Here is a 23,792-nt window from a genome sequence, read left to right as displayed (position 1 = left end):
AACTAATAAGGGAAAATACTTGAAATGTATAGCACCTGTGGTTCGTTTGTGTGTTGCTCCGCATTAACGACAGGGAGATAAATTAGTGAGCAAAGTCAAAAAAGACATGGCACTAGAGCGCGTGGATTTTAGCACGTGAGTTTCTTCACTAGTGCTACACATTACCTAGACTGAACCGCACTTGACCGTGTAACATGTCACCCGCGTAGCGCAAGTGTCACGACCGTTCTTGTGGTCATAAACGCAATATGGAACCGTTCAAATGTTGGAAGAGTACATCACGAATTGGTTAAAACGATGCAGTTTAAACAAATCATATCTTTTGAACAAGACATTGTGTGGTGGTATTATAGGGGATGCATGATCGAAAAAAAATATGGTTGTTGGACAAATAAAGGCCAATGCTAGAGTTTTGAAGTACTGAACCTTTTAGATTCTGCTGGCATTTTCTATATTCTGCATATTTTAAGTCGTTTTCCTGCTGTGTATATAATTCGTTTAAAACAAGAATTGCATGAAAAGCTAAGATACTCCTAACCTAACACAAAAGGACCACAGAAAATGCATCCATGTCAATACATATCCTATATACATTTTAGAGAGCCTATTTTCAGGCTAAGAACACCAAGTGTTCTGTCGGGGCTTTCAATAAACGGTGTTGCTGTAAAATCCCATAACATGAAAATCAACAGGGTCCTGAAAGAGCCAAAAAGGTGGCAAAGCTGTTTGTTTCTTTGTGCTGCCTCAAATTGTAACTCATATTTAGACATTTTGTAACCTTTTACTACTTTTGTCTGTCACACTTACATGTCAAAGTTCATGTGCTCCAGTAGCAGTAGAATGACTTATTTTATTATTATTATTATTGGTGCCTTATAGAAAGGGTCATCAGTGTCCGGTCTGGTGACTCCACACTAGCTTTAAACAACATCACCAAGTTGCTTAAAACTACTCCACAATCTGGACTATCCTAATGAATTAGATCAATACAAATCACTGTTTGCAATGAAAACTGACTTGTAACTATTATTTTTGAAGAAGTTTGATATACCAGATTTGGAGAGATTCTTTTAAAATAAATATTTGTGTGTTTCATTTGAAGCATGAGTACATTAAATGATGTTCTTGGGGACACACAGTGAGTCATAGAATCAATTGGCACTTTGTGGTTTAGAATCTATTGCACTAAAACTGACTAATTTTTTGCATTTTGACTGAATATATAGAAAGGTGGAAAAATGCATGGTTAAGGTGTTTTTTGTGACTTTGAACACATAAGGGTCCTCTGTTCTTTTTCTGTTTTCAATAGAATTTTCCTAATTTTGTTTGACTTGGCTGTTTTATTTATTATTCCTCCCATTTTAAAAATAATTAACAACCAATAGTGACTTTTGCAAATGTTACCCAAATTGAAGCTGCTAGTATGTGTTCTGATCAGCCTATGCATATCATCAGAAAGCAGTAAGAAATAAGAGGATCATTTGGATTGAGCTAGATATCTATCAGATCCTGGATTACCTTGTGGCTTGGGATACCATTATGACACCTGGCTTTCATTACACCAGACTTTGCAGTACATATATTTTTGTAGTGTTTAAGCAGATTTTAAATTCAACACTTATGTTTTTGTGTTGGTGCATTCAAAATCTCTTGTGCTGCATGACACTGCACTTTCCAAGTAATTGAACAGTTCCTTCAAAGAAGTAAAACACTTTTGTAGCAAAAAAAGCTGAAAAAGCATTATTGCTGCAGAGGAATCCTTTGCTTTGGGAGGTATGTATACTTTAGCCACTACATTAGAAATATGGGGTTATACTGTTGTCCTGTCATATACTATATACAAAACTTTTTCGGCACTCTAAATGAGGATTCCTAGTGGTGCTTCTTCACATTTATTCTTTCTTAAACTTTTGAAGTAATGTTACAAATTTATAGTTGTTCTTAATGTCTCACTATAATAATCTTAGTAAAATCCATTGTAGCCTATAGGAGTGGAAAAATGTTTGATTAATTTAATATTGAGGCTAATTAAGTAACTGACAGCTGGGTTGGGATAAAAAGCAATAGATTCTGCAGCTGTCCAGGACTGGTTTAGATGCTTCTTTGCACAAGGGATTTTTATTTACTTTCAGATCTGCCACATGGTTTTGAAAATGATGCAGTAGCAATTTTTCTCTTAGAGAATGTGATCCGAACAGTGGATTGGTGCAACTTCAAAACCTATTTTTATTTTTAGCAGTTTTTAACTCTTTTTACAGAATGCGTACATTTAAAGCGTTTCTGTGTATTAAAAGACTAATAAAGTCATAGTACCGGCTGTCATTGCCTGTTGTGATAAAACATCAGCTTAGTAAGGCTGGATTGGCTTTTCTTGTCTTTCCAAGGGAATGAAAAAGGATACAACGTGTGAAGCCCAGTGCTAGAGGGCTGGGAATTGGCAGCTTGCCTATTCTGACTGTTCTCATCGTTTTGCCCCATAATCATTTAGGCTGCAACTTAAATGACTTTGTTTTATAATTTATCATTAAGACCTTTAAATTGTTAATTTGCTTTGCAGTTATTTATTTTTTTTTATTTTTTCAAGTTGGCGTTTTGTGCATGGCTACCACTTTCTTGGCTTCATTCTCTGTCTTATTACCTTGCAGGAGTTTACATTGGTGTTGTGTGAGACAAAACCAAATTAAATTGCTTTTGTTTTGTAAATTGTACATGACCCAAAGTGCGTATGTTGTTGTATTTCAAAATCTACGGACCAGTGCTTTTCATTCAGTAAAATAGTTTGGAGTTTTTGCAGGTACATCTGTTGAACAAGTTCTTGTTCTTGAACATTTCTAAACAAACAGCCACTGTAGAATGCATTTCTTCCAGGCATCTATGAGGTCAAGCAAAATTACACCTTTTGTTGGCTAAGTGAGCAGATTACAGTATGCAAGTTTTTGAGGCAGCTCAGTCCCCTTCCTCAGGCAAAGTTGTAGTAAAGAAACTAGAGTTCCCTGTATATATATATGTGTGTGTGTATATATATATATATATATATATATATATATATATATATATATATATATATATATATATATATATATATATATATATATATATATATATACACATACACACACACACACACAATCACACTCTAGGAAAGAAATAAACCCCTTAAGTGGGCCATCTTCAATTTATAAAATTACAGACCTCCCCAGCCTAAGATTTATTTAGCAGGAGAAGAGAACAAAGTACTATATAGTCAAGATCTTTTCATAAAGTAACTGCCCAACAAATTCTTATGTTTTTTTGATGAGTTTTCCTTACAATGCAGATCTGCAATCAAATCGTCTGGGTCAGTCAGAGAGCTGTATATAGTCCTTATATCTGGTCATAAAACTATTTGTCTGTATTTAAACCATGTTGTGAGAAGTTAAGCAAAATGACACCTTTTTTGGCTAACTAGAAAGATTACAATATGCAAGCTTTCGAGGCGACCTGGGCCCCTTCTTCAGTCAAGAAGTAGTTTTCTATAAGAAGTAACTAAAAAGATGGTAAGTAGCTTTCCTCTTGACATCAGGGATCATGTAACTTTAATTCCTGAGAATCCCAAAATGGGTTACTTCTGCATGCTTCCTAAGATCCACACAGAATGGAACCCAGGAAGGCCTATAATATAAGGAACTGGTTCACTTACAGAAAATGTTTCAGGATGGGGTGGAACATATCCTTAAACCCCCTCGCCTGCAATACAGCCAGCTACATTCAAGTCACCACAGAGTTCCTAAAAAACTGTCTGCTATAGACTCCTTACCTGTGAGAACCTTACTGGCCACAATGGATGTTGAGGCACTTTACACAAACATCCCCCATAATAATGGTATATCGGCATGTGAAATGTACCTTAGACAACATTGTTTACCCAACCCCTCAACCCCTCCTGTCGACAAAAGTCGACATCCGCCCTAAAAGAGTTAAAGTCGCATGCTTATTGGCAACTGCAGGACACAGCAGGAGATAAAGGAATAAGAAGTTAAACTGATGCTAAAATTTAACACATTACAACATGGTTTAAATAGAGACAATAGTTTTATGGCCAGTCAGGTATACAAATGATAAAATTCACTCTGACACAATTTATTCTTATTTGGACAGGACTTCCACTTGCAGCAAATGGGGACTGCAGTGGGCTCTCGCTTTGCACCTCAGTACGCAAACCTATTTATAGCAAAATTGGAGGAAGATTTTATGTTAACATGCAATTCCAATGTTTTATCTCTGTTCCTTAGATGACCTCTTTATAATCTGGATGGAGAGTGAGAAGGACCTCTTCCATTTTTATAACAAATATAACTCTTTCTATGCCAACATGAAGTTTAATTACTCAAAAATAGAAGTCAGCTTCCTTAACACCACCATTCATCTGAAAGATAACACCCTTGTGACCTCTAGTTTTCACAAACCAACAAGCAGTTATATTTGCTGAGAGCTGAAAGACCGGAATTAACAATTGCAGGAGCTTAGACAAGATTTCATTAGACAAGGATATACTCCCAAAACAACGGACACCCAAATAAAAGGAGCTATTGCTATTACCCAGAGACAACCTTCTCCATACAAAAACAAAGACAACAAAAACCACATCCCAGTTGTCGTCGCCTATAACCCACATCTTGAAACACTTTACAATATTATAAACTTCACCTGATACCAAATACTGTTGACATGCTGAGTGTAGCATTCCTAGAACTTCACCTCCTGGCATACAGACAACTACTATCCCTGCAGGAACTAATTGTTCAAAGCTTCCTGAGTGAACCTAAAGAAAATGGTACATCTCCCTACCTACAGAAAAGATGTAAAACGTGCGCTCACATTTATCATACAGATTGTGTAGTTATACCACACTGCTGACAAGAACGTTGCATAAAGGGATCATTTACCTGCAGATCATCTAATTTTGTGTATGACATTTCCCAACACTGCACTGTGTGTGAGAGAAACTGGAAAAATACTCCGCCAAAGAATGAATTTACATAGGTTCCACATTAAGCATGGCAATAGAGATGTTCTGTAGGAGCTCACTTTAGCAGCAATGGACACTTTGAAAAGGACTTTAACTCTTTTAGGGCTAATTTTGTTTTTTTGTTTCTTATCTCCCAGGGCTGAATATTTTTCCAAAAACTAACATTTTTTAAAAAAGAACACAAAGCAATTGTTTAACATGTCAAATCAACAACAAATATTTACTTTTGACAAATGTTACTATCTTGCATGTTGTATGAGCCTGCATAGTCTATGATTTCACATACATATCACATACATTTTACACAGCAAAATCCTGCAAAGTCTGATCTCGCTCAAAGCAGCCAATTTCAGTCATTGCCACATTGCACTGCTTACAATACGTGTTGCTTTGGTGCCTACTTTTCAATTGTCTGTTGCTGCAATTTCTCACATTTATTGTTAGTGTGTACTGTAGAGAGACAAGTCACCCTTTTGCCATCGTGCCATTCCACTGCCACCAAGTTTTCTGCCCGCATGAAACCCGTATTGTCACCTCTTTTCATCTTCTGAAACTTTATGCATGGCATTATAGCCTGGCTCACCCCATGGGATTTGCTTCTGTTTATTACAGAAGTGAATTAAACTTTGCAGCAGCACGTACCTATCACCATGCTGCATAACCTGTCCAAAGCCACCAGGGGACATAGCACATTTGGACCAATGCTCCCTGAAGTTATATTACCAGTTCTGTCCCATCCTTATTTGTAATACCACAGCATGCTTCATCTCATCTTTTGTTGTGGTTTACACTTTGAAAAATGAGAATGCAATGCAAACGCAGCCCGCGATAGAAAAAATTTCTCTGCCTACCTGTTTGTCTCATCTGACGGTAGCTGAAAAGCAGCATCAGGAGAGAGCAGCCTGAAGTACAGCAGCTGGTGATCTGTCGTGTCCAACAGCAAGCCATGCCGTCTTGTGAAGTCCGGTAGCCAGATCGTCTCTCAACGGATCAATGTCTGTGTATTTATCCCATGCGAACCTTGCCGCAGATGCATCGGCTGCGCGAAGGCGCTCAACTGGCAGCAGATCCGCTGGCGCGGCATCGGCTGGTGTTTGATCAGCTGATGCCGGCTTCTCACTCTCTTGCTCAATCTCCTGATCACTGTCAATTAAATCCGATTCTGAAAAATCAGAGTCCGACTCGGCGATAATGCGCAAAACATTGTCTGCCGAGTGTTTTCTTTTCTGCACTCGCTTCGCTCCCTTCTCACATGTCGATGCCATCTTGCCATTGTTTACATTTCGAAACTCGCGCACACGCAAGGATTAGTTGCAGAGACAACGAGTCTAGCATTCCTCCAAGCACAGAGGGAATGCCTGTGACGTGACAGTGAGATTTGTCGCCATTAACAGCTGATTATCTCCCTCTATCCCTGGATGTCGACTTTAGTTGACATGCGCCCTCAACCCCTCCTGTCGACAAAAGTCGACATCCACTCTAAAAGAGTTAAAGTCGCATGCTTATTGGCAACTGCAGGACACAGCAGGAGATAAAGGAATAAGAAGTTAAACTGATGCTAAAATTTAACACATTACAACATGGTTTAAATAGAGACAATAGTTTTATGGCCAGATATGAGGACTATTTACATCATTCTGATTGACCCAGACAATTTGATTATAGATCCACATTGTAAGGAAAACTTAAAAGGATTTTGTTGGACAGTTATCTTATGAAAAGATTTTGACTATACATAGCTCTCCTCTCCTGCTAAATGAATCTTGGGCTGGAAGGGCCTGTTAACACTAGAATCCCTGAAGCCTATCAAAAAAGTCGTAATCCCGGGCCACCTTTAAATTCCTTCGCACACTCTTGATTAGTGTCTTTTGTTTTTCAAAATTGTCGATCAGTGTCAACAGCCTGTTATCCCATCCCCCCCATAGCCGCAACTCAAGTCCGACAAAAAAGTTCTCCAATTTTAAGTCTGTTCATCTTGGTGTGAGGTGTCTGGAGTCGTATAGGGTAAGTAATATATCATTATTTGGAACACATGCATTTCATGTGTGTTCCGTGTCTAAATGTAGTATGACAGGAAATTCGAGCCAAGAAATGTTGAACACATAGTAAAAAGAGAAACTTTTCATGTTCTAATACTAATGACAACAATCTCTAGGCACCTCGCACCCAGATGAACAGACTTGAGCTGGGAGAACATTTTGTCGGACTTGAGCTGTGGCGGTAGTGGGGGGTGGGATAGCAGGCTGCTTGTGCTGATCGACACATTTGCAAAACAAAAGACACTAATGGAGAGGTGCGAAGGAATTTAAGATGGCCCGGGGTTACAACTTTTTTCATAGGCTTCAGAGATTCTAATGTTAAGTGGGTTATCTTAGATTAAAAAAATGAAGGGTTTTTGTTTCTTTCCTAGCGTATATATAAACACCGGGAACTCCAGTTTCTTTACTACAACTTGCATGAAGAAGGGACCTGAGCTGCCTCGAAACCTTGCATATTTTAACCTGTTTATTTAGCCAATAAAAGGTGTCGTTTTGTTTCACTTCTCGCTGGATCCATGATGGCTAAAATGGTACAACACCCTAGTACTTCAAGGAATCTACAAACTATCAAGTTGCATGAAGTTTTTTTTTAATGTATAGAATAGACCTTTAGTTGCCTTGTGTGAGCTCTTCATGCTTTACTAGTGTTCTTCAGGTTTGCATGCAATAAAGAATTTAAGATTTAACATCTGGATAACTACATTTGATTACCAAGCAGTCTCCTTTATTAAAGCGGTAAGGCTTCTGTAGAGATGAAATTTCGGTCTATCCCAAGATGAGTTAGTTTTTTTTTTTTTTTTTCCAGTGTTTTATTTACATTTCTTTCTCTTGTATGTTACCATCAGGTCCTGAGACATGTAGTTGAAGCAGAAACCTTGGCAACCTTGAAGAAGTATCTGGATGAGATACTGGGGCAGCTTTAGTTGTTGGCTAAAACAAACAAGCCTGATGAACTGAACGGTTTCCTCTCATTTGTCAAATTACTTAATGTTCTTATTAATAGAAACAATATGAATAAAGGAAGGTTTACTTACTAAAAACTTTGTTTTCCCATCCAAGTCATTTGGAAGTTTCTTGTTAGTGCTGTAAAAGTAAAACTTGGAAAATAGATGTGTGAAAATTGTAGTGTTCAATTTTTACATTATATCCATTGTATTATTAAAGCTCAAAAAAAGTTCTTTCAGAAGAGAGACGCCGTTTTAGAATGTTTCCAAGAAAAGATGGCATGGGCCTTAAAATTGTATAGTATTTTTAAAGCAGAAAAATCTTTATAAGGGTATCCGATCCTAAGCTCAATTGGCGTTTGCTCACAGTAATAACCTATTGGACATAAAAGACATGTCAAAGTACTTTTAAGTTCAGGCTATAATGAAAAGTCAAGCAAAATGATAACTTTTATTGGCTAAGTGACCCGATTACAATATGCAAGGTTTGGAGGCAACTTAAGCCCCTTCTTTAGGCAGACTGTAATATATAAAGAGAGAGGTTTCTGGTGGTATGTTACAGCAGAGGCAAATGTAGTTCCTTTGTAAAGGTCTACTGAATGACCCAACAGTAAGAAGTTATGGAAGTATAGAAAGTGTGCTGACATCCAATAATCCTCATCCTCAGTCCAGGGCTTTGATTTATACATGTGTGATTTTCATGTGTGATTCTGCAAAGCTGAATACTCCAGTGTAATGGCAAGTTTGGAGAACATCAATCCAGAATGAAGCAGGTAGCTGTCATATGTGCTTTTGAATTATTTGAATGTGACGCTTACGCCCACTTAGGACAGAACTTAGCAGGTTTATTACAAACTAGTATAGTCAAGCACCCATTTATTAAAATAGGTTTAATGGTACAATCATAAGTTTGTTTCGATTGCATTGTGTAATTACAAACCTCTGTTCATCTTATTTGCCTTATATCCCCCTTTTTTTGTGCTGCTTATTGCCTTTCTTCATTGGACATTCTAGCCCTGTTAAGGATGCTGGACGCATACTGCACGGTTTACTATCTTATGCAAGCCACTCGCCTTTGTTCATTGGATATTCCTGTCCTCTTCTGGATGTCAAATAACATTGCACCCCCAGGCAGAGACACGGATGCTGGACAGATGGACATCTTACTGCTTTATATAGTGCTGCCAATATAAGAGCTTGTATTTTGAGTTTGTGTTTCCCTGGGTGCCACAGATGTGGTCTGTCTTTTATTGGCTTTAAATGCCACTTTTCCCATCCACAAGGTGGAGTATAGAGTTCTGAGCCAAACGAAGCATATTCACACCTGTAATTGCTTCACCTGGGGTATTCTACAAAGCGCATTTAGCAAGGAATGCCTCCCATTGTAGGATGAACACACTCCCACATGCATGCCAGGGCCAATTTAATAAAACCAGTTAATTAAAGGATAACTGGGACATGTAAGTGGAAGCCATGTCAACAATGGGAGAATGTTGAAACTCCTTTTATAAGTACAGTGGTGTGAAAAACTATCTGCCCCCTTCCTGATTTCTTATTCTTTTGCATGTTTGTCACACAAAATGTTTCTGATCATCAAACACATTTAACTATCTATACTAATAAAAGGCAAAGCCCTCACTCACTCACTCACTCACTCACTGACTCATCACTAATTCTCCAACTTCCCGTGTAGGTAGAAGGCTGAAATTTGGCAGGCTTATTCCTTACAGCTTACTTACAAAAGTTGGGCAGGTTTCATTTCGAAATTCTATGCATAAGGGTCATAACTGGAAGCTATTTTTCCCCATATAATGTAATGGAGTCTTGAGTTGGAGATGGCCGGGGGGCGGAGTTTTGTGTGACATCATCACGCCTCCTACGTAAGTACGTAGAGAACAAGGAAGAACTCCAAACAGCGATGAGCACAAAACGCCATTTCACAATTGAGAAGGCAGAAAAACATTATGAAGCAAATGATGCATACAAGCATATTCATAAGTACAGCTACTGCGGAAACAAAGCACGGCGTGAACCGTAAGTTTATATTAAATTAAGTTCATAGACAGGCTGCCACTAGCGCTTGTAATTTAGTGCCTGCCCATATAAGGCCGCCCATCAGCGGCAATCCAATACAAACACTGCCGGTAAATGTTCACGGGTGAAGGACTGTGCTTATGCAGAGGAAGATGAGATGGTCAGGGTGGTGTTTGGCACAAACTCATTGAAACTGCGAGAGAAACTTTTAAGTGCCGGGTCTTAGCTGACATTACACGAGATGGCACCAGTACAGCTGGGAACCTTCGATGCAAGAACACCAAGCGGCTCACGTGAACTGACGCAATGCACAGACAAAAAGCAACAGTTCCAAAGAGTGCTGAACAAAAACCGAATTACACAATTGAGAAGGCAGCAAAAAATATGAAGCGCCTTATACATACAATCATATTCATAAGTGCAGCTACTGCGGAAACAAAGCACACGGTGGAAAAAGTGAATGTCCTGCTAAAGGAAGACAGTGTAAAAAAAAACCCGTGCATGCAGTTTGTCACATCTCAGATAAAAAGGAAGACGAGCTGTTTATTGATGCAGTAAGGAACTAATCGATGAATGAAACCTCTTATCTTTACAACGATTGACAAACACGGAATGTAACTTGAACACATCCTACAAATACGAGCCTGATTGAAAGAAATAATGATAATCAAATCCTTGATGACAGCAACATTCAATAACACTCACAAAACAATTACTGTATATTGACAATCATGTTACGCTATTTTTAAAATGTTCCCTTTTCTTTTCATAACTTCTACTTCTCCACTGCGTACACGGGTATATATATATAAATGTATATATATACCCGATCTACAATACATACTTTAGCATAGACAAGCCACACGCTGTGCGCTAATTGTAGAGTCTTAAGCTCTAACGCCGACATTCGAGGTTCGATTCCCGAGAGGGGGTGTACTGAGTATGTACGCGCGCTACCTGATTCATTTTACCTTCGCATCTCCTTGGTTTGGGACGTATGAAAAATATTAGGTTAACGAGAATCATGTTACGCTATTTTAAAATTTTCCCTTTCTTAGCACAAGCACAGCTGAGAAGCTTCGATGCATGTACTCCATAACGCGCTAAAAATAACGATTTAATCACACTTTCAATTCCAAGCAAACGGGAACTTTTGTCAATGCATGATTTCCTGGTACATCCATTACACTGATGCACACATCACAGCTACAAAAATGTTAGAGTCGGAATAAAGCGCGCTCCTACGACTGATCATTTCGACTACCCGAGCGAAGCCTTGATAAAAGCATGGTTTTGTGCACACTGAAAAGCAAGCAAAATTAGATGCATTACAGAAAGCGGACTTTGTGGCTCTTACTGGGGATCATTGGACTTCCGTGACCGTTAGTAATTCTAAATACATCTAATTACAAAATGTTCAATGATCACACTGTTTTAGCCTAATGTACAAAATAATTTTGGCTAATGTTACTCAGAGTTTAAAGAGTAAGCTGGTCAAATTACCTTTTATGTTTCTGACTTATTTTTTTAAGAAGAAAACTGCACTTTATGTTGAAATTTTGGTTATTATTATTTAAAGACAATACTATTCTGAAAATGTACTTAAACTACCACTTTATTTTTAAGTCTGCCCAATTTTAACCAGGGATGATATTTTTGTTTCTGTTTTGAATTCAAATGCAGTTTAAAAGCTTTTTTTCAGAAATTAAAACAGCTTCAGTTTACAATATTCATGTCCATGTCTATTATTTGATTCTGTCGCCCACTAAAACCGTTTTAAATTAAAAAAAAAAAAAAACATTTGCGATTTGGGGCAAATTTACGTGTGCGATTACATACGATTAATCAAGATTAATTCTTACACAGCCTCTAATTAATTGGATTAATTTTTTAATCGAGTCCCACCCTAATATATATATATGTAGATATATATATGTAGATTTGTATATATATGTGTATATACAGTATATATGTAGATATGTATATGTTGTATATACAGTATGTATATATGTGTGTGTGTGTATATATACAATATGTGTATGTATGTGTATATTTATATTATAGAATATTGTGAGAAGTAGTGTGTTAAAGAAGTTATGAAAAAGAAAAGCAAACATTTTAAAAATAACGTAAGATGATTGTTTTTATATATATATATATATTTATTTATATATATATATATATATATTTATTATATATATATATATATATATATATATATATATATATATTTATATATATATATGTATATATATATATTTTTATATATATTTTTATATATAAATATATATATATATATATTTAAATATATATATATATGTTTATATATATATATATATATATATATATATATGCCAGCAACACTCATGACAATGACAAAACAATTACATTGTCAATCATGTTACGTTATTATTAAAATGTTTCCTTTTCTTTTTACTTCTCCGCTGCCAATCGTAGGTATTTTGCTATATATATATATATATATATATAAAATATAAATAGATATGACAACAACACTCATATCAATGACAAAACAATTACATTAACAATCATCTTACGTTATTTTTAAAATGTTTGCTTTTCTTTTTCATAACTTCTTTAACACACTACTTCTCCGCTGCGAAGCGCGGGTATTCTGCTAGTTAGTCAAATATAACACAAGTAAACACAAAATGCAGTTTTTATAATGATGGATTTTATTATTTAGGGAGAAAAAAAATCCAAACCTACATGGCCCTGTGTGAAAAAGTAATTGCCCCCTGAACCTAATAACTGGTTGGGCCACCCTTAGCAGCAATAACTGCAATCAAGCGTTTGCGATAACTTGCAATGAGTCTTTTTACAGCGCTCTGGAGGAATTTTGGCCCACTCATCTTTGCAGAATTGTTGTAATTCAGCTTTATTTGAGGGTTTTCTAGCATGAACCGCTTTTTAAGGTCATGCCATAGCATCTCAATTGATTCAGGTCAGGACTTTGACTAGGCCACTCCAAAGTCTTCATTTTGTTTTTCTTCAGCCATTCAGAGGTGGATTTGCTGGTGTGTTTTGGGTCATTGTCCTGTTGCAGCACCCAAGATCGCTTCAGCTTGAGTTGACGAACAGATGGCTGGACATTCTCCTTCAGGATTTTTTGGTAGACAGTAGAATTCATGGTTCCATCTATCACAGCAAGCCTTCCAGGTCCTGAAGCAGCAAAACAACCCCAGACCATCACACTACCACCACCATATTTTACTGTTGGTATGATGTTCTTTTTCTGAAATGCTGTGTTCCTTTTACGCCAGATGTAACGGGACATTTGCCTTCTAAAAAGTTCAACTTTTGTCTCATCAGTCCACAAGGTATTTTTCCAAAAGTCTTGGCAGTCATTGAGATGTTTCTTAGCAAAATTGAGACGAGCCCTAATGTTCTTTTTGCTTAACAGTGGTTTGCGTCTTGGAAATCTACCATGCAGGCCGTTTTGCCCAGTCTCTTTCTTATGGTGGAGTCGTGAACACTGACCTTAATTGAGGCAAGTGAGGCCTGCAGTTCTTTAGACGTTGTCCTGGGGTCTTTTGTGACCTCTCGGATGAGTCGTCTCTGCGCTATTGGGGTAATTTTGGTCGGCCGGCCACTCCTGGGAAGGTTTACCACTGTTCCATGTTTTTGCCATTTGTGGATAAAGGCTCTCACTGTGGTTCGCTGGAGTCCCAAAGCTTTAGAAATGGCTTTATTACCTTTACCAGACTGATAGATCTCAATTACTTCTGTTCTCATTTGTTCCTGAATTTCTTTGGATCTTGGCATGATGTCAAGCTTTTGAGGTGCTTTTGGTCTACTTCTCTGTGTCAGGCAGCTCCTATTTAAGTGATTTCTTGATTGAAACAGGTGTGGCAGTAATCGGGCCTGGGGGTGGCTACGGAAATTGAACTCAGGTGTGATACACCACAGTTAATTTATTTTTTAACAAGGGGGCAATTACTTTTTCACACAGGGCCATGTAGGTTTGGAATTTTTTTCTCCCTAAAAAATGAAAACCATCATTTAAAAACTGCATTTTGTGTTTACTAGTGTTATATTTGACTAATGGTTAAATGTGTTTGATGATCAGAAACATTTTGTGTGACAAACATGCAAAAGAATAAGAAATCAGGAAGGGGGCAAATAGTTTTTCACACCACTGTATAGTAGCAGGTTGTGGAGTAAGTAAGGTCCCTAAAGCTGTGAAGGGTCAGCATTAAGAACTTTCCAGTGTCCAAATTATATGTAGCAGCTGTGTTATCTCAGGGAGTAGAGCTACTGGGAGGCATGACACCCGTGATTTTTGAGCAAATACAGTACATTTGTGCTATTTAAGGGATCAATGAGTACATTTACATGCACACACATAACCAGGTTAAGGTGAATAACCTGGTTAAAGCAGAACATTGTTTCATTAAAATCATGGTCAAGTTACCTTCAGGAGTTCTCCTTTGTCAAAACACTCTGTCATTAAATTGTGCAAAAAAGAGTTTAATGTCATCGTCGGCCACTGTGAATCCGAAAATAAGCATGACCTCCAGTGATAATTTTCTTTTGTTTTAAAAATATTTTTAGTCAATTTGACCCTTTATTTTTAGGTTTATTTTACTGGACTGTGTTTGGCTGTGCGATTGAGCCCTGCAAAGGACACCATTACATGTGCTTCTTGCCTTCTATGCAGCACTACTGAAATAATAATAGATATTTGTACTTAAATAAGATAAGTATTGTGATAGGTTACTCGTTACTGTAAAAAAAAACTAATCAAACCACTTAACTTACCTAACTTTTAACATGTTACACTACTGCCCTTAAAATTGTGTTGCTGAGTTCTACGTATCGGTAAGAACACACAGATGGTTCAAAATAGGCTTAATTATAATGAGTCACAAGTTTTTAAAATGCAGTCGCTTAATCATCAGTATTCTTTATTAAAGTATTAATGCAACATTCAAACAAACTTCAAATGTGAACTCTGTATCTTGCCATCTTATCTCTTAAATTATAATGGAAAACCAGGAACATTCGTGGGATAACACAAATAATGCATGCCACTTTGTCAGAAGGGGCCAGCCTGATTTGACACCCTAAATTGAGAGGTCTCCCTCCACCACATCAGCATTACAATACATTCTGCACTGTCCTACTCTGTGGCATGCTAAGTGGCCAAACTTGAATATCCTCATCAAATCCATTGACTAATTTATCCTAAAATTTATTGCCGGAATAGGTCTGTCTTTACCATGTATAATGAAATGATAGGCAACAGAAAAAAGTCTTCTCAGACATGTGTTCTTGGTGCTTCTTTATATGTGAGAGTTTTGACTTAAACAAATTAAAAGTTACTTGTGGATTTTGGAGTAAAAGGTTTGCATTAATATTCATTTTAAAGTTGATGTGGCACATCTTTTGTGAGGTATAGCAGCACTGTGAAAAACAGCTAGTGCAAATTAAGACTCAAACCAATTGGGATGCCACTTTGTCACAGGGCAGAAACATTACGCTGTGGGCCCTATGAAATACCTGCCATATGTTTTCAAACTTTGCCCAGTTATGCCAAATGCATCACCACAAACATGATACACATGGCAGGTTAACTAATGAATTTCACAAGTGTACCAACTGTAGATTTGGGCTAAGCAAATATCATTTGTAATTTAACTTGGGAATCCATCTTGTTCAAAAGGAGGTGATAAAAACTGACACAATACTATTTTAACTCTTTTGTGTCCTTTAAATATTTCAATTTGTTCTACACGGGTGGCACGGTGGCGCAGTGGTAGCACTGGTGCCTCGCAGTTAGGAGACCTGGGTTCGCTTCCCGGGTCCTCCCTGCGTGGAGTCTGCATGTTCTCCCCGTGTCTGCGTGGTTTCCTCTGGGTGCTCCGGTTTTCTCCCACAATCCAAGGACATGCTGGTTAGGTGGATTGGCGATTCTAAATTGGCCCTAGTGTGTGCTTGGTGTGTGGGTGTGTTTGTGTGTGTCCTGCGGTGGGTTGGCACCCTGCCCAGGATTGGTTCCTGCCTTGTGCCCTGTGTTGGCTGGGATTGGCTCCAGCATACCCCCGTGACCCTGTATTCGGATTCAGCGGGTTAGAACATGGATGGATGAATTTGTTCTACACAGGTTTTTTTAATTATTAACGCAGTGAGTGCTCCCCCATCCCCTAACTAATCCTTAAGTAAGCTAGACTTGGGCGTTAATGTGTGCAGTGCACCATAAAATGCATATGTCTGTATTATATGCCATTTGGTATGGGATTTGTAAAAGCAGTGTTAATGTTTGTTATACTCCATCTTTTGGAATGACAATGACAAAGACATAGCAACCAGACAGACATACAGACACTTATATTTTATTAAGGTGGATATATTGCATTTCTCAATACAGACACAGTTCCTGTAATCTTCTATAAAACAGAAAATTGAAGCAAGAGTTGCAGTATAAGGGAGGATTGTACAGTATTGCCTAGTACAGAGGGCACCTAACCCAAAGATATTTAAGGGCTCCTAACCCCATAATTTATAGAGGGTGTTAAGGGGTTAAATGAATTAGTCTAGAGACAATAGAGGGAATTATGAATTAATATTCTGCAGTTTTATTTAGGCATTTGTCATTCCTAAATTCATTCTGTACTCAATTGTAGGGCTCTCCCTGCTGAAGTCAGAAGTAGAATTGGACATAATTTTCAACTGGCAGTTAAAAGGGGCAACATTGAATAAGAAGTGCTTAGGGGGTTCTATTATTCTTGCTTGGTTGTTCTCTACTGGTTACTCTACTCTACCAGTAAGAACAAGATGGAAACCTGTGTTTAAAAACTGGCAGCCCTACTGGGACCCTTTATTTTTTTCTTTCTTTCACCTTAACATATGGTTAATAAAACTACTTGGTTTTGAAATTTTCGCACATTCTTTTGAATTAGTGTATTGTTGCATTATTAAGGTAACTGTTGATATGTTTTTTTTAATTTGATGCTTTTTTTCAGGTATATTAAATACTAGCAGAATACCCGCGCTTCGCAGCGGAGAAGTAAAAAGAAAAGGAAACATTTTAAAAATAACGTACAATGATTGAGAATGTAATTGTTGTCATGAGTGTTGCTAGCATATATATATATAATATATATATATATATATATATATAGCAAAATACCAGCGCTAAGCAGCGGAGAAGTAGTGTGTTAAAGAAGCAATGAAAAAGAAAAGGAAACATTTTGAAAATAACGTAACATGATGTCAATGTAATTGTTTTGTCACTGTTGTGAGTGATGAGTGTTGCTGTCATATATAAACTGCTCAAAAAAATTAAAGGAACACTTTGAAAACACATCAGATCTCAATGGAAAAAAGAAATCCTCCTGGATATCTATACTGATATAGACTGGGTAATGTGTTAGGAACGAAAGGATGCCACATCGTTTGATGGAAATGAAAATAATCAACCTACAGAGCCCTGAATTCAAAGACGCCCCAAAAATCAGAGTGAAAAAATTATGTGGCCGGCTAGTCCATTTTGCCAAAATTTAATTGCAGCAACTCAAAATTGTACGCAGCACTTTGTATGGCCCCTGTGTTCTTGTATACGTGCCTGACAACATCGGTGCATACTTCTAATGAGATGACAGATGGTGTTGTGGGGGATCTCCTCCCAGATCTGGACCAGGGCATCACTGAGCTCCTGGACAGTCTGAGGTGCAACCTGGTGGCATTGGATGGACCAAAACATAATGTCCCAGAGGTGTTCTATTGGATTTAGGTCAGGAAAGTGTGATGGCCAGTCAATGGTATCAATTCCTTCATCCTCCAGGAACTGCCTGCATACTCTCACCACATGAGGCCAGGAATTGTCGTGCACCAGGAGCCACTGGACCAGCATAGGGTCTGACAATGGGTCCAAGGATTTCATCCTGATACCTAATGGCAGCCAAGGTGCCTTTGTCAAGCCTGTAGCGGTCTGTGTGACCCTCCATGGATATGCCTCCCCAGACAATCATTAACCCACCACCAAACTGCTCATGCTGAATGATGTTACAGGCAGCATAATGTTCTCCATGGCTTCTCCAGACCCTTTCACTTCTGTCACGTGCTCAGGGTGAACCTGCTCTCATCTTTAAAAAGCACAGGGCACCAGTGGTGCATCTGCCAATTCTGGTATTCTATGGCGAATGTCTATCGAGCTGCATGCTGCTGGGCAGTGAGCTCAGGGCCCATTAGAGGACATGGGGCCCTTGGGTCACCCTCATGAAGTCTTTCTGGTTGTTTGGTCAGAGACATTCACACCAGTGGCCTGCTGGAGGTCATTTTGTAGGGCTCTGGCAGTGCTCATCCTGTTCCTCCTTGCCCAAAGGAGCAGATACTGGTCCTGCTGATGGGTTATGGACCTTCTATGGCCCTCTCCAGCTCTCCTAGAGTAACTGCTTGTCTCCTAGAATCTCCTCCGTGCCCTTGAGACTGTGCAGGGAGATACAGCAAACCTTCTGGCAATGACACGTATTGATGTGCCATCCTAGAGAAGTTGGACTACCTGTGCAACCTCTGTAGGGTCCAGGTATCGCCTCATGCTACCAGTAGTGACACTGACTGTAGCCAAATGCAAAACTAGCGAAGAAACAGTCAGAAAAGATGAGGAGGGAAAATGTCAGTGGCCCCCACCTGTTAAACCATTCCTGTTTTGGGGTCATCTCATTGTTGCCCTCTAGTGCATCTGTTGTTAATTTCATTAACACCACAGCAGCTGAAACTGATTAACAACCCCCTCTGCTACTTAACTGACCAGATTAATATCCCATAAGTTTAATTGACTTTATGCTATACTTTGATTAAAAGTGTTCCTTTAATTCTTTTGAGCAGTATATATATATATATATATATATATATATATATATATATATATATATATATATATATATATATATATATATATATATATATATATATATATATATATATATATATATATATATATATATATATATATATATATATATATATATATATATATATATATATGCAGTACGGACATACAAGTGCATCACAGACCTGTTAATGCTCAACCTCACGTGGTTGAAAGCCACTTGTCCGTCTAAGAATTTGGACGCTGACCGCTGTTGGGTCGTGTAACTATTTGGCTGGTGGTAGTCTTGTTCGTTTTCCGAAATAACCAGCCAAATTGTTCCAACTAAGAACTGCCATGCACCACAACCCACAGAATCGAGAAAGAGCTATCAACCTGTCAATCCTCTCCGTGTCCGGGCCGGGTGAGGTTTCCTGTGTTGAGTCAAATGAATCAAAAGGCTTCACACCTGGTGGTGCCCTTCCGTCAATTCATTTAAGTTTCAGCTTTGTAACCATACTCCTCCCTGAACCCAAAGAGTTTGGTTACCTGGTTGGCTGCCTTTTTGCGGGGCCTGCATTGGTATCTAATGGTCTTGGAGTTGGTGGGCGTGGCTCCTTCCTGCATGCGCCATAGGTGTCTAACTTGTCGGCGGCTTAGTGAATCCACGCCCCTTCCGGTGTGCTTTCCATGGTCGTCTTGCCTTAGTGAATTATTTATATATATATATATATATATATATATATATATACAGTATACACACACAGTGGTGTGAAACACTATTTGCCCCCTTCCTGATTTCTTATTCTTTTGCATGTTTGTCACACTAAATGTTTCTGATCATCAAACACATTTAACCATTAGTCAAATATAACACAAGTAAACACAAAATGCAGCTTATAATTGATGTTTTTATATTATTTAGGGAGAAAAAATATCCAAACCTACATGGCCCTGTGTGAAAAAGTAATTGCCCCCTTGTTAAAAAATAACCTAACTGTGGTGTATCACACCTGAGTTCAATTTCCATAGCCACCCCAGGCCTGATTACTGCCACACCTGTTTCAATCAAGAAATCACTTAAATAGGAGCTGCCTGACACGGAGAAGTAGACCAAAAGCACCTCAAAAGCTAGACATCATGCCAAGATCCAAAGAAATTCAGGAACAAATGAGAACAGAAGTAATTGAGATCTATCAGTCTGGTAAAGGTTATAAAGCCGTTTCTAAAGCTTTGGGACTCCAGCAAACCACAGTGAGAGCCATTATCCACAAATGGCAAAAACATGGAACAGTGGTGAACCTTCCCAGGAGTGGCCGGCCGACCAAAATTACCCCAAGAGCGCAGAGAAGACTCATCCGAGAGGTCACAAAGACCCCAGGACAACGTCTAAAGAACTGCAGGCCTCACTTGCCTCAATTAAGGTCAGTGTTTACGACTCCACCATAAGAAAGACTGGGCAAAAACGGCCTGCATGGCAGATTTCCAAGACGCAAACCACTGTTAAGCAAAAAGAACATTAGGGCTCTTCTCAATTTTGCTAAGAAACATCTCAATGATTGCCAAGACTTTCTGGGAAAATACCTTGTGGACTGATGAGACAAAAGTTGAACTTTTTGGAAGGCAAATGTCCGCTACATCTGGCGAAAAGGAACACAGCATTTCAGAAAAGAACATCATACCAACAGTAAAATATGGTGGTGGTAGTGTGATGGTCTGGGGTTGTTTTGCTGCTTCAGGACCTGGAAGGCTTGCTGTGATAGATGGAACCATGAATTCTACTGTCTACCAAATAATCCTGAAGGAGAATGTCCGCCATCTGTTCGACAACTCAAGCTGAAGCGATCTTGGGTGCTGCAACAGGACAATGACTCAAAACACACCAGCAAATCCACCTCTGAATAGCTGAAGAAAAACAAAATGAAGACTTTGGAGTGGCCTAGTCAAAGTCCTGACCTGAATCCAATTGAGATGCTATGGCATGACCTTAAAAGGCGGTTCATGCTAGAAAACCCTCAAATAAAGCTGAATTACAACAATTCTGCAAAGATGAGTGGGCCAAAATTCCTCCAGAGCTGTAAAAGACTCATTGCAAGTTATCGCAAACGCTTGATTGCAGTTATTGCTGCTAAGGGTGGCCCAACCAGTTATTAGGTTCAGGGGGCAATTACTTTTTCACACAGGGCCATGTAGGTTTGGATTTTTTTTTCTTCCTAAATAATAAAAACCATCATTTAAAAACTGCATTTTGTGTTTACTTGTGTTATCTATCTCTCTCTATATATATATATATATATATATATACATACATACAGTCTTTGGGGTGCGAGCAACTGTTCCTGGGGGTGCTAGAATCCATGAAGGAAGAAAATGAAAACATTATTTGTACAAAATCTTAATTTATTTATCCATTCCTAAATAATTAAATGGGCAGGCTATTTCTTATCAGTGCAATATGCTGTTTGTTAAAACAGATGACTCCCGCTCTTACGCAAGTCTGCGGATATTATGAACTATCGTATCTGTTCAAGTTCTATTTAAATTTTAAATAGAAGGAATTTTTATTTAGTCGACAGAATATTATTCCGGAATAAATCAACTCAAACCTTAAATAACTTATAATATTTTGCTGTCCATAAAAATATATCCTGTCTAAATTATACAAGTTAGAAATAAAGTAAACGGTAAAAGAACAAACATTTAAATTTCTTTACTCTTATGTAATTTTATATAAAAATAAACTTAAATTTTAAATATCCCAAAAGATTTTGCTCTCCATAAAAATATATCCTGTCAAAATTATACAAATTCAAATATGAACATGGTGCATAACAAAACCTGGAAATATAAATAAAATTTGTTCTTTTCAGCAATAACAAATCAAATCATTCAGTTGTCTTTGCTCTTATGTCATTTTATCAGAGCTGGACGCCTGGCATCTTTTTTTGGCAACAAGTTTGTTTATGTTTGGTGTGAGGTTCTGTGTTGTGGAGATTCTCAGGATGGACTGCAGGTGCTCATCAGTGAGGTGACTCCTGTGTGCTGTTTTGTTAGTCTTCATGACTGAGAAGAGCTTCTCACACAGATATGTGGTACCAAACATGCACAAGGTTCGAGCCGCATGTAGACGGAGCTGGAGCATTTTTGCGGGAATGGAGTGAATAAACTGTGCGGGCCGTGCAGTATCGACTTTGCCTTCAGTGTGCCATTACACTGCAGCTCAATCACTCCATCTGAATCTGCACAGGTGCAGTTTCCACATCGACGGCAAATGGGTTGCGAAACAACTCAAAATTCTTTTTTTGTTCTTCAAAGTCACCAAAGCGCCGTGCGAACTCAGTGCGCAGTGCGCCAGTTTATCAGCAAAGTGCGATTTGGGAACACCGTAGTGCCGACTTGGTTCAACATTACTTGGCAACAGGGAAAGTGGGGCAAGTTGCACTGGTGCATTTGTGTCTCCCATAAAAGTAGCTTCACTTGAAATCACTTTGTGATTTTGCACGGTAAAACGCCTGCTGAAGTGTCAGATTCTTCTTTAACTCTTCTGCTTTCTGTATCTTGTGCATTGCATTCAGGTCTTTCAGGTTATCTTGATGTTTTGTCTCATAGTGCCGCCTTAGATTAAATTCTATAATTACAGCCACATTAGCTCCACAAATGAGACAAACGGGTTTACCAGCAATGTCATTAAACATATACTCAGCCTCCCATCGGTTTTTAAAGGCTCTATGTTCAGAATCACCTTTTCTCTTTGGCATCGTGTGGGCTAGCTTCGCAATAACTTGCAGCATCATAAGCTAGACTTGATTAACGCGGTAAATGTTCGGCAAGGCAGCTGAAGCGCTGCATTATGGGATCTGTAGTTTATTGTGTTACCAGCGCTTCATATCCCCGGGCCATTAATAACAATAATATATAAAATGATCTCGCAGGCCGGATTTGGCCTGCGGGCCTTGAGTTTGACACATATGGACTAAATAGAACTTGAAAAGATATATTTTTTTCAAATGTGATCGCGCAATTCAGATTGAGTTGACTCGCACTACAGTACTTCGAGCCTGCGTGCTCTTGTGGTTTTGCGTGCGTGCCTCAATAAGTTACCCTCCCCTCGCTCTTACTTTTTTACCTACTGAGTATGGCTTTACCAAAACAATCATTGATCGCAAATAAAGTATCTATTATTCATAAAGCTTCAATTGGTGATCTGTCTTTCTGCTTTAACCGCATATTTTTTCATACGTCTCAAACCAAGGGGATGCGAGGCTAAAATGAATCGGGAAGCACACGTACATACTCAGTGCATCCCCTTTCGGGAAACGAACCTCGGACACCGGTGCTAGAGGCGAAGCTTCTACTATTGCACCACGGCGTGTGGTTTGTCTCTTTGAGCGTAGCAGTGTAATTCAGTTTTTGTTCAGCACTCTTTGGAACTGCTGCTTTTTGTCTGCACACTGCGTCAGTTCCCGTGAGTTTTATATGTCATTCGGTCGCTTCTAATTGTTTCGCTGCCTTCTTAATTATATAATGTATGTTTTCTTCAGCGGTTTTTGGAGCTCTTCCTGGTTTTCCACGTACTGCGTGATTACGTGGGACGCGTGATGATGTCACGAAACCCCGCCCCCCCCCACGGCTTTCGAGCTCAACTCCATTACAGTGTATGCAGAAAAATAGCTTCCAGTTATGACCATTACGCGTAGAATTTCGAAATGAAACCTGCCCAACTTTTGTAAGGAAGCTGTAAGGAATGAGCCTGCCAAATTTCAGCCTTCTACCTATACGGGAAGTTGGAGAATTAGTGATGAGTCAGTGAGTCAGTCAGTGAGTCAGTCAGTGAGGGCTTTGCCTTTTATTAGTATAGATAATGGAGCGTAAACATTTTTTTATTTACTTTTAACCAATAGTTGGATTTTGAAAAGCCCTTTTCAAACCCATCT

At 38.5% G+C, this 23,792-nt stretch overlaps 1 protein-coding gene across 6 annotated transcripts in view; it reads left to right on the top strand.

Annotated features, from left to right (window-relative positions):
• The window catches only part of znf800a (zinc finger protein 800a), a 159,013-nt gene that overhangs the window by 2,160 nt on the left and 133,061 nt on the right, over positions 1-23,792 (top strand). The gene's annotated exons all lie outside the window — the stretch shown is intronic.

The sequence above is a fragment of the Polypterus senegalus genome, chromosome 8, assembly GCF_016835505.1.
Source record: "Polypterus senegalus isolate Bchr_013 chromosome 8, ASM1683550v1, whole genome shotgun sequence".
Classification (NCBI taxonomy): domain Eukaryota; kingdom Metazoa; phylum Chordata; class Cladistia; order Polypteriformes; family Polypteridae; genus Polypterus; species Polypterus senegalus.
Note: the sequence above shows the minus strand (reverse complement) of the source record. Positions and strands in the feature narration are given on the sequence as shown.